This window comes from Passer domesticus, chromosome 2, assembly GCF_036417665.1.
Source record: "Passer domesticus isolate bPasDom1 chromosome 2, bPasDom1.hap1, whole genome shotgun sequence".
Taxonomy (NCBI): domain Eukaryota; kingdom Metazoa; phylum Chordata; class Aves; order Passeriformes; family Passeridae; genus Passer; species Passer domesticus.
The window spans coordinates 84,790,883-84,808,026 of NC_087475.1; the positions used below are offsets into that span (position 1 = coordinate 84,790,883).

At 37.6% G+C, this 17,144-nt stretch overlaps 3 long non-coding RNA genes across 4 annotated transcripts; 1 reads left to right on the forward strand and 2 right to left on the reverse strand.

The window, feature by feature from the left end:
• Positions 1–334: 334 nt before the first annotated feature.
• Positions 335–5,323, reverse strand: LOC135295542 (uncharacterized). The gene is made up of 3 exons (XR_010357670.1): positions 5,286–5,323; positions 1,216–1,332; positions 335–601 (listed from the first exon to the last, which is right to left on the reverse strand). It is a non-coding gene; the product is annotated as an uncharacterized LOC135295542 (long non-coding RNA).
• Positions 5,324–14,363: 9,040 nt separating this feature from the next.
• LOC135295543 (uncharacterized) lies at positions 14,364–14,834 on the reverse strand. The gene is made up of 2 exons (XR_010357671.1): positions 14,667–14,834; positions 14,364–14,592 (listed from the first exon to the last, which is right to left on the reverse strand). It is a non-coding gene; the product is annotated as an uncharacterized LOC135295543 (long non-coding RNA).
• On the forward strand, positions 14,653–16,491 carry LOC135295544 (uncharacterized). 2 transcript variants are annotated; one of them, XR_010357673.1, is made up of 4 exons: positions 14,653–14,923; positions 15,022–15,350; positions 15,865–15,921; positions 16,020–16,491. It is a non-coding gene; the product is annotated as an uncharacterized LOC135295544 (long non-coding RNA). The 2 variants fall into 2 exon arrangements; XR_010357672.1 differs by having other exon boundaries at positions 14,653–15,350.
• Positions 16,492–17,144: the final 653 nt, after the last annotated feature.

Below are 17,144 nucleotides of genomic sequence, written 5' to 3' on the forward strand. Positions count from 1 at the left end.
TTGGCAGTAGTTTTGTGACCTCCACTGATTCTTACCTGTAAAATAAGAGATATGGCTGTGTACCACCAATGTTTCACAAACACACCCAACTACTTAAGCCAAAACTTACCTTTTGTGACCATTCACACAAAAAAATGCAAACAAACTCCAGGACAAAAGATGACTGAATCCCCTCCCAATGTTTTTTTGAGACAAAGATTTATTAGTCTTAACATAGTATTCAAACCCAGTGTCATCCCTGATACAAAGAAGCAAAGAGGCTGTCTTTTCAAATTGTGAAAAAAGTTAATTTTATTTCTGAAGTCCGGGGGGAAATTTTAAATTTTCCATTCAGTTCAATATATCTCAATCACTACTTTTTTAGCCCTTCTGCACAGACTGACTGAGACCTTCCAGAGCTGATAGCTGGTCTGCAGCTGGTCCAGGTGTGAATACTTCCATGTTCAAACCCGAAAAATACCCAATGTAAGATACCACTGGAGGTGACAGTGCAAATGTCCTGTATGACCAGACAAGACCTCTCCAATTGCAACCATCTGGTCAAATGCAGCTCCAGAACATGACTGTTTCTCTTCTTTTCTCCCACCTGTCACAGGTTAGTCTGCAGATATTGTTGGTAGAATACAGAAAAAAAATTGTGTTCATTAAATCAATTGGTAACAGATAAACATGGGGGAAAAATCCATTTTTTTTTTCTTTTTAATTATTTTCAATATCATTATTCAAAACCTTAAGCTAACTTCACATTTGTTATCATTATCCACATGGATGTGCAGTGGTTTATGATGACAGATTTGCATTTTAATATCCAGGTCAGTTTCTTGTAAGAATGAAGCATATTTCTTGAGCCTGTTTCTGTGATGAGTGATTGTCCTTGTTGACTAATGGGTTGGTAGGTGGAGGGAGTGGGAGGTAGCCCTTGAATCCCATGAGCACATTTACAGAGCAGCTATTAAGAAAACCTTTACTGCCAGCTTCTGGTTTTGTGTACCTTTACCTTATAAATAGTTGCAGCCAACAAAGCTGTGATTATACTCAACAGAAATACTAAACTTAAAATTTGAGAGACATTAAGGGAGAAAATATTAAATAGGAAATAATTTTTTGAAGGATATAAGGGTTAGGATTTTCTGTCTCTTTTAATTTTTACAATTCTTTTTCTCTTCATTCCCCATCCCCCTTGCACTTACTGTTGGTGATATGGTACTAAGTTACCTTTGTTTAATCAACAGTCTGATGTGGGAACTCTCACCAGGATGATTCTTCACATGTCAGACTGTCTGGAGCCTACTTCCATCAAGCAGTGTCTTTGTACTTAACACCTTAATGGTCCTGAGGCGAGAGAGAAATAGCAGTTCTTTGAAAGGAGAATAATTACACCCAGACACACAAATGCATTTGGTGCCAGATTTTGTTACCTCAAATAAGCAAAATTAAAACAAACGTCTTCTCTTCTACACTTACAGCACTTGCCTCTCTTCAGGAGGTTTAGGACAAATGGATTAGGAGACACCAATGACCTAATCCTGTGCCCTTTAAATCCTAGATAATTTTGCCATTGACTTCACTGAGCAAAGAACCAGGCAAAATGGAAAAACCTCTTGAAGGAAATTATTGTCTTTGTTTGACATTGCTGATGTTTTACTAGTCAGCAGTTGCAGAGTGAGCTATTTAGAAGGTGATGAGTCACCAAATGGTTTTGTGCCAATATTTAATATTAGTAAGCTCTATTTGTTGTCTGACATTTTGAAAGCGATTGGTGATTTTAGTGACCCAGCTCAGTCACATCCCAGGGACATGAGCTACTTTTCAGGAATGCATTTAAATGTTTCTGTACTTGTGGTACGCACAAGCTTATACAGTCCTGCCTTTTCTCACTTCCTCAAACACAGGATAATCTGCATCTCCTGCACTGGGGTGCCAACTACATTCACATTCAGCTTTGTGCTCTCTTTGGGTCAGGATTTGCTTGTTCTTATGACCCGAACTTGTCACTCAGGTTCCTATCCCAAATCCTCTGAGTATTCTATTAATTAATAAAACACTGGTTGGGTGTGAGCTCTGGCATGTGATTCTCCCATACTGTCCTATATTTTCCTGTACTCCCTGGCATGGTTTTAGCTGATGATGGCTAATGGTCTTTCGCCACATTCAAGCATAATGCAGGGGCAATAAATTTTCCCATAAGAGCGGAAAGAGGCCTCCTTGGTTTTAGAAAACTATATGCAAGTAATACCACACCACATCAGGTCCATGGAGCTTGTTTCATTTACTAGTCTATGTGTTGACCCTGTGCAAGCATGGACCCTTCCAAGGGGCATTTTCATATTAAGGACTGTAAATGAAAGAAGGAGCCAAAAATAAAGAATTCAGTAATATTTTCAGCCTTTACAACCTGTAAACAAACTTAGCTTCATGCTTGCTGGATCTATGCCAATGAACACCAACCAAGCCCCTCCAGCTACTTTTGTTACTTATCTTCTTGCAAGATTCTGATGTAGAAGAAATAAGGCATAGAATTTAACAGGAGGTAGAATCTTTACCCAATTTGAACGAAATTTGATGCATGATATGTTTTTTTAAAACCTCCAGTAGATTTAAGCAGCGATAAACTTTATGTGCAATTTATCCAAACATATTTTTATTTGCAATAAAACAGAGAGTAACCAACAAAAGAAAAATGGAACCATTACACATGAAAACAAGTACATAAACATAATCTCTAAAGGATAAAAAAATGATGATGCTGATGAAATATTTTTACACACTGGTCTTTTAAAGGGAATAAATATCTCCAAGTACCTCATACATTGGTGTGAGATGAATGACGTTTTTCTTAAGAGAAGTGTCATTAGTTATAATGCCTAATTTGTGTCTAGACACATCTATTAATTATGAAGCTATACAAATGATACGTAAGAGGGAGGCTATGCCCTGGCCAATTTTGTTAATTTATTTTCAAATTAAAAAAAAAAAATATAGTGGTACTGGGCCAGAAGATATGCAATACAATGTAAATGTCATAGTAACAAGAAAGAGAAATGTAAATATATTGTGCCTTTGACTGCTGGTGAACAAAAAATAATTTAACCATCATATCATGATCATTTTAATAATGTAATCAAGAGAACAGGTGTTCACCAAGTAGTAAACGATGTCTTTCAGAAAACTTTTCTAATTTTTAATCTACTGTATGACCGTGTTGCTTTTTGCACCTGGATAATGGCCTAATTATTTGCATTTCCTTGACTTCATATAAAGGAATACTATTTTGGCAGGTACATTTCCTGGATTTACAGCATTAGCAAAAGAAATTTTCTTACAGCAACAGCTTTATAGCTTTCTCATTAAAGGATATACGAAGTCAGAAGGCAGGTTAGCAACAACTTCACATTTTCACTCTTTTTTCCTTGCTTTTCTATTTAAGAATAAGCCATTGCATAAGGAATTCCTTAATACAAAGTTGCTATTCCCCCCTATAGTGACACCAGTAATTTTTCTCCTAGTTGACCATTTACAATTGTACATAAATCCAAAATAATGAAATGCCTTCCTTTCATTAAAAGGGATTTGATTTGGGTGTATAAAGAAGATTGGAGTATTGTGCATATGTATTTTAACTGGAATGTGGAACCTGAATACAGTTTTTGCATACTAAAGTAGCTTCAAGAAGAGGTCTCATGTTCTTCTACTTAAGTACAGACTTCTGAAAAAACCTATAGGTTCCCCTTATAGAGGAGGTTATTGTATGGAGATTTCAGCACCTGTTACAAAGAGTAGCTGTCAAGCTCATAAAATAATATTTATACAGCATGTATATAAGCTGTGCAATTCACATCTATGAGTTTTATGCTTATATGAATTGAAAAAGTTACTGGAAAAACTTATGGAAGAAAATCTGTCATGGGGTATTGAGAGATATTGCTCCCAAAAAAAAGGATTTTCCTTTTTTCATTGCATCTTCTCCACAACAACTGTTACTTGTTTTGGCTGTTGTTGAAAGGATGCATTTTGTAAACTCTGCTTTATTTGCACAAATTAGAATTATTAAGAGATGGTCTAGATTCTCATCTGGTACAGAGGAACTTTAGACTATACAGATAATAATGCTAAAGTCCCAATGCAATAGAACTAAACTCAAAGTCATATATTTTGCAAAAGGTAGAGCTCTGCTTAGCAGATGAATTGATGTATTAATGCTGCTGACAAATTAGTATCTGCTCTTCCTGATCTGTCCTTGAAAATATTTGCTGACTAGTGGAAAGAAGCATGGAAAAATGTATCCAAACTGGGAATGTTCCATCTTTTCTATTAAACTTTCAAATGTAACTTGAGAAATTGTGTTGTATATTTTATTCACTCCTAGCTCTGCACTTCAAAATATTGGATTAAATACTTGGTCAGTAAAACTTACACAGGATAAAGACTTCAAGATGTCCCTTCTATAAATTCTCACAACTAACAGTGTCCACTAATTACAGCAGACTCCTACACAACCAGAAATCATATTCCATGACAGTGTAATCACAGAATGATAGAATTATTTGGGTTGGAAAGGAGGTCATCCAGTCCAACCTCTCTGCAGTGAGCATGGAAATATTCAATTAGATCAGGTTGCTCAGGGTCCTGTCCATTCTGATCATGAATGTTTCCAGGGATGTGTCTTCTCTCTGGGTAGCTTGTTCTTTCCAGTGTTTCACCACCATTCTTGTTAAAATATGTCCTGTGTCTAGTCTAAATCTCCATTCTCTCTGTTTAAAACCATTACCCCATGTGATATCACTGCAGATCCTGCCAAAAGGTTTGTCCCTATCTTTTCTAGGGGCCACTGTTACATACTGGAACGTGCTGGAAGGTCCCGCCAGAGCCTTCTCAAAGGTGAACAAACCAACTCTCTCAGCCTGCCTTCATAGCAGAAGAAACAGCCCTCTCAGGATTCTAGTGGCCTTCTCTGGACCCTCTCCAGTATGTCCATGTCCTTCTGGGGTTGGGGCCCCAGAGATGGATGCAACATCCCAGATAGACTATCACCAGTGCAAAGGAAAGAGAAAGCATCACTTCCCTTGACCTGCTGGTTGTGTTCCTTGTGATGGACATGGTTGACTTTCTGGGCTGTGAGCACATGTTACTGATTTATGTGAATCGTTTCACTCACCAGCACCCTCAAGTCTTCTCAAGGCTACTTGCAATCCCCTTTTTCCCCAGCTGGTATTGATACTGGGGATTGCCCTGACCCATGTGCAGGCCCTTCCAATTGGCCTTATCGAACTGCATGAGGTTCTCACTTTTTTGAGTCCATCTGAACGGCATCCCATCCTATCCCATCCTCCAGGCGTGTCAACCACACTTAGCTGCCGAGCAGCTGTCCGAGGTTTTTTTTCTCTACTACCCCAGGCTGGGGAGGAGGCTGCACCGGCTGAGCTGTGGCACAGCAGCTGACAGCCGGCGGGGCACTGCCCAGATGCGCCGGGGTGTCCGGGGAGCACCTCAGCAGGAGGCAGCAGTGATCAGCAGGAAGGCGAAGTAATAAAAGAGGGACTCTTCTCCGGGGCAAAGTCCAGAGTTTAATGTCTCCAGGGGAGTCCAGCCGAGTTGAGACCACGAGGTGGGGGTACAGCCAATTATAAAGGGGGCGGAACATACAACACATCAACCAGTGAGGGAGAACTTGGGAGGGAACAAACTCGTGACAAACATGCCGGCTAGCCAATAGGGAATGTGACAGGGAGGGACTCCTGCTCCCGATCCAATCACCCACCAAAGAGGGGAGAACTTTCTGGAAAGAGGGAAGGGGACAGTGGGTGATGGACAGGAACTCAGGGAGGGATTGACAGAGGGTAACCAGGGGAACAGGGGTGGAGACAAAAAACTACCACGCTCAAAAGGAGGGGTTGCCAGGGGAACCCCAGGACCGAACCATTATAACTTTAGGGGGAAACAGAACAAACCAAATGAACCATGCACCACAACACTTAGCATTATCTACCATCCATATTTAGGAAAAGTCTAAATTTAGAAAAACAGGCCAACAGATCTTCTGTTGTCTCCAGAAGATCTTTAGAACACTTGGCCAACATCAGATTATTTTAAGAAGTAAGAGGAGTGATCATCTTGGTACTTCTGTCGGAAAGTGCTGCTTTACATCATTGTTTTGAATAATTTTTGAATTGAAATAGCCAACAAATTTCATTTAGTCTATTAAGCTGCTTTCTTAAGGAGACAACTGATTAAAAAGTAATAAAACTTCTAATTACTTAGTCATGCCATATGTATAACTTCAAAGAGGCAATATGGCAGCAAGGACAATCAAAACCAGTGGAAGATTGAGCTGTTCTCTCTTCAGACTAAAATGGGATTTCCATTTAACAGGATTGCAGATATAACTGCTCCTCTTCTGATCTCAAGCTCTATTGAATCCATATTCAGAGATGCAACAAATGAATGTAATGGAAGTGGGTTAAATAAATACTCAGAAAGTGACTCATCACTTAGTCCTTCATGGATATACAGAGATTTTGCTTGTCTTAAATAACCTTGGAGCAAGATTACACTGCATGTCAGGGTGATTGTGTTTGAATCTATATAATTATTAAAAAGATGGGTTTGGCCAGTATTTTGGACAGATGGTGTTCACATCCCCAGTCCATGGTGTATTTGCAGGAGAGCTAAAGCTAAACTGCTTCTTTGCATTTACAATCACATTCTGTATTTTACTGACAGCAGCTTTAATTGGAAAAGCTTCAGCTTTTATCCTAGCTGATATTACTTTTCCTCTAAGATGGATACATTTTGCAATTAATTTTTCTCTGTGGACTGTATTATGGTGTAAGTAATAATTAAACAAACCTTAACAGCTCCTTCCCATATGCAAAGGCAGAAATCACCAGTGGTAGACTCTGAACTGAGGATTTTCATTTGTGTAGTTCTGTACAGAATATTTTAATTTCTGCTGTGAGTTCTTTAGTGAACAAAAATATTCCTGTGTATTTTGGCACTATAAGTGGAACAACTATGAGCATAATTTTTTTTTCAGCAGTTCTGTATAAGATTTTTTCTGCACAGGTTTTAGGAATCCAAAGGCAAGAATGTAGCATATATGCAAATACAGTTATTGGTTTTTAAGTTTTAAATACATCCAAAAATTAATTTTGTTGAAGGCAATGGACAAATATCATCCCTTCATTTTTATGCACCATAGGGGAAAGAAATTTATACCATGTTTGAATTTCAAATTCATGCACAAAAAGACCTTTAATTTTTCTAAGGGCCGTAGTGGCATGGAGCAAATAGAATGAAACAATTGCCTATGGTAGTCCAATTATAACTGTCCCATATTAAGAAATGAACCCCTGCACACTAAGGATATCTTTAGCTTTTCTTATTCCAAAATTATCCCAATGAAGTAATTTTTCTACAGTACCACACTTGTGGGGTGACATATGTTTAAATTACGTTCATGGTAAAATAAAAATTAGTTTGGATCCCTGCACCTTGTGGTGTTCTGTTTTTGAATGCATGCTATTTCCCTAGAGAAGAACTCAGAACTGTGGCGCACATTCAGCAAAATATTTGTGCTTATATCCAACTTTGAGTCAGCAAATATTTGCATTGCTCTTGCATTTGAATTAAATTTGTGTTAAAAAGTGTGGCTGGCAGGAGTCCTTCCAAGCAGCAATTCAAAATAAGTCATTACATATCAAGACCTTTATTTTCAGAATCTGAAACTGGGCATATAAAAACAGAAGCTTAGGATATCACATTCTTTCTCTCAAAATATTTTGTATTACATGTATAACAAATATATGTATAACATATATTGTATAACCAGAAATAATAGATTTAAAAATTTTAGATATGGTGTCATATGCTTGTGGGCACCCTTTAACAGTTACTTCCCAGTTGTAGACAACTAGACTCAAAATTCTGTAAATTTACCTTTATGGGATTCTAAATCACTTTTCTTAAAGACCCTCATCATGCGTAGTAAAGACTAATCAGAAAAGGTTTTGAATAGTTCCTCAGCAATGTGAAATATTAATACTCAGTGCCATGACAATGAACTGGGTGCCACAGACAAAACCAGTGTTTAATTAGGAGGAAAACAAGTGTTTTGGCTCCACTGTTTCTGTAGACTGGCAAATTCATCATTACAGTGAGACTGAATTTTATGGCTGACTTGAGAGTGAAATTGGTGAATGAATAGGCTGTCTCACATTTCACTTATCCTTTCAATTTAGGCCAAAAGAGGGAATCTCATTTCCCAATGAGCTTTCAGTCTTTGCTTTGCTATAGACATCTGCCCAATACTAAAGCACATAACTTGGAGGTGGATACCAGACCCTAAAATACCATAATTGTTCATTTTCTGTTCTCTGGTTTATCTTCATTTTGTCACGGAGAGGCAACCATTATGAACGCTCTGCTTTTATGATGCATCCAGACAGTTTTTTGAATTTATTGATTTTGATCTCTCTTAACTGTACTACAACCCCCATCTTACTATTATTGTGTTGACACTTACAATTTCATACTCCATAAAACATTTGACAGTGTAGCATTTTTACACATTCTTATGATACAACCTTGCAGTTGTTAATATACACAGAAACATCAGAAATACCTTTAGCATGTCTTTTCCTTCTTGAATAGTGAGTTAATAAATTTATTTTTAGAGAATATTTTAAGCAAACTAGAGCTACCAATTGTGTATGAAAAGATGCATCAGATTTTTCAGTTTGTGGTGGCTTTAACACTTTGAAAATTCAAGTTGCCAATGTGGAACAAATAGGGTGAGTGACTGAAAAATTACTTAAGATCATAAAAGAGCTCTTTGATGACTGGGAGAAAAAAATCATTCTCATGTCCAAACATCATTCACTTTCTCGCACCCCTAACAACCTCACTCCTTGTTGATATTTTTCTGGCCATTTGATGAGAAAAAGATTGAGACCAAATGCTTTCTCAGTAACCTTAATTTTTTTCTCTTTCACTTTAATCCTAATCTTAATTTTTATAAACTAATTTTCAAAGACACCTACCTGCAAACACAGCACAGACAGCTAGAAAGGATATATTCTCTAAGCAGATCATCATCTGAAATCATTAAACTGCATTGTTTGATGGGGATCTTTTTTTCCCCACTCCCTAATTGTGGACTCATACCTTCCCAGTTCTCCCCTGAAAAAAACATTTCCAAAACACATCTCTGCCAATTTCTAGCAAACCAAATAATATGGTTTAAGCAAATACTTCCAAAAACAACAACTTTTTATTTTTTAGTGGAACATTCAGAGCAGTAATTGTCTGTTTCACTCTCCATGAGCCTCAACAGCCATCAGATTTCTATTTTATTAACACCCCATTAGCTTCAATTGTAAATTATTTTCTTTTTTTTTTTTTTTTTTAGAAATTATGTGCTTTGAGTACTAAGTGCATTCAAATAACTACCATAGAACAAAATGTAATTATAGAGCGGGATTTGCAGTAGTCAACAAATTACACTGCCCATTCCCTCTCCCCTGCAACCTGTCTTGCTTTCACCCTTGATTAAAGTAGAGACAACCCAATTCCATTTTCAATAACTGTAGGAACAGCAAGGTATAAAGGGCTGCCAGAGTCAGCACATCATGTAGCTGGGCTTACTCATATGTAGGCAGAGGATGCTGATGTCAACTCTAAAGTGAGCTGTAAGGTCAAATACCAAATTCAGAATTTGGGATTGGGGTTCAGGTCCATCCTGTGACCTAAGTGAAAATCAAATTCCAAGGAAGCATTTCTGGCCTTTAGGTCATATGTTTAACTGCAGTGGACACCTGAACTTAATTAAATTGCATCCTGACATGCAAAATTGAATAAAAGTAAGATGATGATGATGATGATGCTATTATTACTATTACTACTACTGTTACTATTGCTATTAATATTTAATGACTGACCTTTGCTTGTGAACTTTATGATGAGCTGAGGTTTACCCACGTAGGATTGATACTTTCATAGTCAGAAATTCTTATTCACGACAGCTCCAAAATCCACTAAATATTTTTATTCTTGATTGGGTAGTTTCCAGAAATGTACCAAGTGATTGGATTAAAAAAAAAAAAGGTTATTTACTTACTTTTTCTCAGGACAAAATTGATTGTTAGCCAAAGAATATTCAAACAAAATTAAAGTCAGTTTTTTAATACAGTCATTATTTAAAAGTTACAGATTACATAAGGCAATTCAGCAGTAGGATCTTTTGAATCTCACTAGTCTACTTAAAGCATCTCTTCTCTCCATACAGAGAATGAGATTGCACAGAGATTAGGCACCCAAAAGTCTGAAAAAGAGTAAGAAGAGAAAAGCAAAGAACAGATCAGGCTAAAGGCCAAATCTCCATCTTTCTTAAGTAACCAGTATTCCATTTCTATAGAACATCTAGGCATTCTTCAGCCAAATTTTGAAGAAAATATATTTCTATCAAAGTCCATGACCCTTCATGGGAGAAAAAAAAAGAAGAACAAAAAGAACAAAAGACATTCCACTGTCTTTTGGGTTCCTTTTTTTATATCTTCTTATGGTGACCTTGAGATATTTATTTGGCCAATCAATGAAAATCCAGCAAGAAATGAACAACAAAACCTGGTTTTGCATACTATAACTTGGAGTAAAGAAACCTCTGGCTATTGTAGTTTGTTCTTTTTCCCAGCAGATTACAAAAGCTATACATATTATTGATGGCTGGTATACCCATAGGTGTAATTAATTTTTATTTTACGTTTTGAACTAGTATTTTCTGATTTTGTCTATCACCCACAAGTTTTCAGTCTTTTTTTATCTCCATTTATCTCTTATACAAAATGTCCATCAGAATGATGCATGATATATGCAGCACGTGGGTATTTTCTGCTCTTATTATGCTGTTCTAGAGGAACTTGTAAATGTTTCATTTAGGCAAGCTATTTGCCCTCAGCAAGTAAAAGAAATGTGAAAATATGGATTGTTTTAATGGCAAAAGAAAAAAAAGTTAGACTTCCTAGAGTGTTTAGTGCATCCAGGAATTAAGTAATTTCCACCTGATTTGCTGTCTTCTCCTAATAAACCTCTTCACAATCCTTTGCTGAGTCTGGTCTTTGGAAGGCCACTATAGCATGAGGCATTTTTTCACTGTGGTTGTTCAGGACAGTGTCCTTGAGAAGTATGTAGCCACCTTAGCAAGGAAGAGAAATATGTTGTCGAAAGTTTTATACTTAGGGCTCAGCTCATAAATAGGATTTTTATTTTGTGTGCATGTGGTGGCTGAAATAACTTGAAGTTTGTTTTCCAGGTGTGGTATCTATTAATCTGAATGCAGGTGTATCTAGATGCAGTCTGAAGGTGAAAGAGCTTTGCTTGCTTAGCATAGCTTTGCTTATTGACCAGAAACCAGCAAAAGTAAATGTCTCTGCCAGCCCATCAATTTTATTCCAAAGAGGTTTCCTTCGCTTTTAGCTTGGTAATATAGGGAAGAGCATGAGTGTGCACATTTTACAGAAAGATCAAGCATTCCCTTACCAATAACCCCACATATTTTGCATGAAATATTTCCTTTATCTAGGAAAAGTCTATTTTTTTGTAATATTTCCATCTCCAGATATTTCATCTATTATTCCAAAGCTTCGTAACACACGTAATATGCCAAATAGCTATACTGGTACACTCTCAGTAGGCACTTAAGAATAATACACAATGCACACACAAGCACCTCCATTGAATTTATATGTATTATTTTTATATGGATTTCCAGTGTAGCAAATTCAAGCCTGAAGCACGTTTCTATTGTTGATTGTAAGAATATTCTGTAAATGGAAAAAAGAATTCAAAATAAAATGTCGTAGCTTTCTCATTACTGATAACCAAAACATCTATGGGTCAAAGACGAATCTTGGATGTGTTTTCACCACTAACAATTGCTCTTTAGCACCAGAAGCAGTTGAACATATTGAATTTATAGTGCAACATTCACACTGTCTGCCTTCTCATCCCCGGCTCTTGTAATTTAAGGGGAAGTCATTATTCTCCAGTGAGTCCTCTGTCAGAGCATTGTGAAAGCTTTCAAAGGCGTCATTTAAACAGGGCATCCATCACACCCCGTCAGGCTCCTTAGCCTGGTGAGGATTTTTACACTGTTGTGCCTAGGATGTAAACAAAGATAATGCATTTGATTTTTTTCTATTGATCCTCTTTGCTGTGAGAGCAGCCTTCCGAAGAGGGCCTTCCAAATCTGAGCAGCCTGCCAGAGCACTTACTTCTGCATCTGTCAGGCAAGGGAGTGTCCTTCCTTCCAGACTTTTCTGTCTGATTGCTAATATTTTTTTGTGTGTGTATGTCTGGCTCTGTGGTGATTAATGATAGGTCAGGATTGGCAGTAACTTGATATTACTCAGCTCAAATACAGGAGAAAAGTTCTCTGGCTGGTGTGACTGTCACAGAGTCACAGGAGTCTCCCTGAAAGGTCATTTATAACATTTATCCAAGAGGGGATGGAGTGATCTGGAAATTGTTAGCTTCGTGAATCCTATGCTTTGACTTTTAATGTGAAATTCTATGAACAAAGGTGGCTTTCTCTTAGTTAAAATCTTCCCAGCCAGATCAGACAGTTCATATGAGCACAGTTTAGTGATCAGCAAAGATATTAATTTATTTTGGAAATGGGTTCTTCTGAGTTTTCTTTCATTGTTCTTGCAATGGCAATAGCAGTAGGAAACCTGAGCTGAATCCTCAGCAACTTGTAAGTCAAACATGCTGCATATAATTTCAAATTCATGGTAGTCAACAAATAAAGCCTGCTGAAATATTCTGAGCTTGTATGACTATGATATCAAATGAGAGCTGCACATTTATACACTGAAGTACACTGTTGTATCAGATGATGTTTTTACCATGTATATGATTAGTGCTATTTTTTGGTCTTATCATGTTGGTCCAGCTCCTCAGCTGATATAAATCAGTGCAGTTGCACTTGTGTCAGTGAAGCTAGACTGACTTACCATTCCTGAAAATATTTTCTATCACACATTAACACAAGTTTCCTAATTGAGTGTATTTTAATGTATTTTCATGCATTTAATATATTTTAATGTATATTCTTGTGATGAAAAGATGCTGATGTTCACTACCTTTCAAGTTCGGAGAAAAAAATCGAGCGAGTACCTTAGATAAACATGTTACAATTACAGTGTTGTTCTTCTTTGCCCTTCAAGTAGTGTTATTATAATAATTAGATGGGGGTAAAACCAGGGGAGTTTTTTGGGAAGAATTTAATGGGGAAGATGCAAAGCTTCTCCTAGTAATGCAGGTGCTATGTAGAACAGTGTTAACAGACACAGGGAGAGGTTTTGTTTTCCAGCATATCAGTGCATCTGAAGGGCTAAAATTTATTTTTGCAGATGTATAGAACATAGTAGCTCTAGAAATCTATAGCAAAGTGAGTGTGGGATATCATATGAAATGACTAGGAAAACCAATCTGGTGTTTCCACATTCTAAGTTCTTTGGTTTTGTAATTCTGCATGTAGAGCTGAGAAAAAGAGATGTATCCTTAAGAGATGTATCTTTTGCTATCTTTACTTCCCATTAGTGAACACTCACTGATGTTAATTTTGATGCTTATTCTTGAATGTTTCACTGATATCAAATTGCACAGCCAAGGTTTAAAAACTAGCATCAAACATGTTCTTACCCTGTTATGTTTGATCTTGAATTTCCTGCAGTTTATCTACATGCAACATCAAAACATCATAAATCCATGAAATGTGGTATGATCAAGGGAAAAAAGCTTTGTATAAAATTCAGAAAACACATCATTTATGTCCCTCCACCTTTACTGTCCTCAAATGTTCAGTCTTGCAGTATATAGCTTCTCATGATTTTCTTAGATTTTAGCAGCATTTCAATGGGATTTTAATGTAAAAAATGGACATAGAAGAGGCTTTACATCTCCTTTGCACATCACATTACTCTTCTCCCAGTGGAGATTAAAACATAATACCCTCAGTGTAAGACATAGTTTGTTGTTGAGAGTTGATGATAAATGCTGAGGATATATTATGGTATCAATACAAAAACAGTTTGTAGCTGTTAGCAAGCTAGAAGCACTGTACTATATATGCATTTTTGTAGGAAGAATGTCACGGCACATAGATAGGAATCCATTATCCTGCTCTTGTTAATGTTCTGTGTGGGAGTAAGAAACAACAGAAATGTTTCTTTTGCTGCAGAAATCCTTGACGAAATCTACAGCAAGGATTTTCTCAGTATAGACATACAACTCACAGCAAGAATGAAAACAAAGTGAAAAAGTGGCAGAATATTTCACAGGTTAGAGAAACAGAGAAATAAAAGATATAAAAATTGAAAAAAGAAAATTAATGTTTAATTATCCTACTGAGTTTCCTGTGAATTGCAGCCAGGGTGTCTCACCCTACTCTCTGCAGGCCTTATTCTCAGATAGTGTGTAGGCAATGACACTCTTCCTTCTCTTCCACTATTGACAGCTGAGCATTCTGTGTGGGTGTTTCTGGCCCCGGAGCTTCCTGAGAGGCTGTTTTAGGATAGAAGATGTGAAAGAGAACACCTGAAGCACAACACACATGTATTCCAGCCTCTCCAGCCAGTGAGCCGGTTTCATCAGGGATCCAACTTACATACCTCTATGGCGATGCATTGCATGGCAAATCAGCAAGAAGTGTTTGGAACTGTGTGCATGTCTGCAGGGCTGTGATCTTATTGGCATCACAGAGATGTGTTGGAATGGTGCCTATGACTGGAGTTTTGGAATGGAAAGATACAAGCAGAAAGGGAAGATAAGTGAGAAGAGGGTGTGTCACCCTGTGTCAGTGACCAACTGTGATGCATGGAACTCTTCCATGGATCTCTTAGAAGATGAGCCAGTTAAGAGTTTATGGGTCAGGATTGTAGGGAGAGAAGGGATAGGCCGTATTACAGTGGGGGCCTTCTACAGGCTGCCTGTTCAGGAAGAATAAGCAAATGACTCTTTCCATAGAGAGAGGAGCAGCCTCACATTCCCAAGTCCTGATCCTCATGGGGGACTTCAGCCAACTAAATATCTGCTGGAGGGACAACACAGGGCACAAGCAGACCAGAAAAATCCTGGAATGTTTTGATGATGACTCCCTTCTCCAAATGATAGACAACCCAGTGATGAGAGGTTCTCACCAACAAGGAGGGTCTGGTGGGAAATGCAGAGCTCAAGGAGCAGCCTGGGCTGTAGTGGTCAGGAAATGGCAGAGTTTAAAACCCTTATGGCAGTGAAGAGGGTGCACAGCATGAACTCCAGGAGAGCAGAATTGGACCTCTTCAGGGATCTACTTGGTAGGGTACATGGGATAAAGCCCTAGATGGAAAGTACCAGAGAAATCTGGTTAATGTTCAAGGATAGCCTCCTCCCAGCTGAGGAGCAATGCCTACTAACAAAGAGGAAGCTGGGCAAAAATTATCTTAAAGACCTCTTCCAAATTTAATGATTTTATTCTATAATTTTAATGCCTGCTGATGCTAAGTCTAAAAATACACCCAGGATTGTTCCACAAAAATTTGGGCATCAGCTTGAGTTGCTTACATGACAAACTTTCACCATTCAACTAACTTTGTGTAGTTACTGTGTATGGATAGGTACCTTCAGCAGGCAATTATTATCCTAACAGATTTTATTGCCCTCTAGAGAAACTTGTTTTTATCAACTGCTTATGAATGGAACCTATAGCAATTAACCTCCTTAGATATGTGACTTAAAGCTAAATAGATTGAATCTGTGCAAGCAGAAACTTTTGGAACTTTTATGTACTGACTTTGCATAAATTAGATCAAGATACATGTGTCCTCTTAGACTTGAGACCAATGCGGCAGCCCTCAAAGTCAGCTCCTACTTTTCCTGCCAAAAGAGGTCAGCCAAAATAATTTAGATGTGTTTCTAAATAGAAAGAAAACCATTTGTATTGATACAGGTGAACTGTATTTTTGTCTGTATCTGCATTTTCACAGAGTTAAATTCTGAATCCAAAGGAACTTGAGATAAGAAAAAGCAGTGAAATAGATCTTTGAATAAGATGCCATCAAAATCAAGGGAGGCTGAATTGGAACTTCAGAGAGCTTTGAATCAAGATCTTTAGGCTACAGTGGCATCTCATAATTGACTTGAGATGGAATCTGCTTTGCTTCACCACCTGATGGCCAGGCCAGACAGTCAAGATGACTCCTCAGGAAGGTGGAAATAGAGAAGAGCTCCTTTTCCCATGCTGTAAACAATCTAGAGTGCAAGAGCTATATATTAGGATATTTCTGGGTCTGCATTAATAAGCCCTACTTCCACAGAGGACTCTAAGGACCTTGAACTCCAAACCATTTTTAAAATACAAGAGGAAATACTGGGTGTGATATCTGTTCAACTGACAGTTGGTCTGGGATCTTCACCCTGGAGAAAGAGGGTGAAACCAACCTGTGGAAAAAGGTTTGTTTGGGGTGTTTTTTTTTTTTTTGGGTTTTTTTGGTTTTTTTTTGGTTGTGGTTGTTGTTGTTGTTTTTTAACCAAGCTAAGAGAGTAACTTGATTTATTTTCAATTTTATAACAAGTACTCATATAAAATATTTTGTTTACAGTTCCACCCCATAAGGAGCAAGGTGATGAGACGTATGTTATCTCCAAACATTCATAAAGAAGTTATTATTACCCAGCAGTAAAAGGCTCAAACATGACCAGCATTGAAATGCAGCTATTAACAGTCATATATTGTACTTACTGCTTTGTTCCTCCCTTGCCATAGGCATCAGTAAATAAATCTCAGAAATTATAGGTGGAAAAGATCTACTGCATGTTCAGAGATGACTTAAGTTGATGTGGTGTGAAAGAGGATGAAGAAATAGTTTCTGTTATTAAAAAATAGTTTGATAGGGAAGAAGATATAAGGTCCACTCCCTCCTCACCATAAAAGTTAATCACATGTACAACACAAGCAGACACTTGCACATTTTTGTTGCCTCTCAACTTGTGGGCAGTATCACTGGTTCAGCCTTAATGATCAATGAAGAAGACTTGCTGTAAAAGTTAATATGAATATGAGTAAAAAGCCAGAGAGACTGGGGATTTAGCTGCTTTTGCTGAAAGGAAAC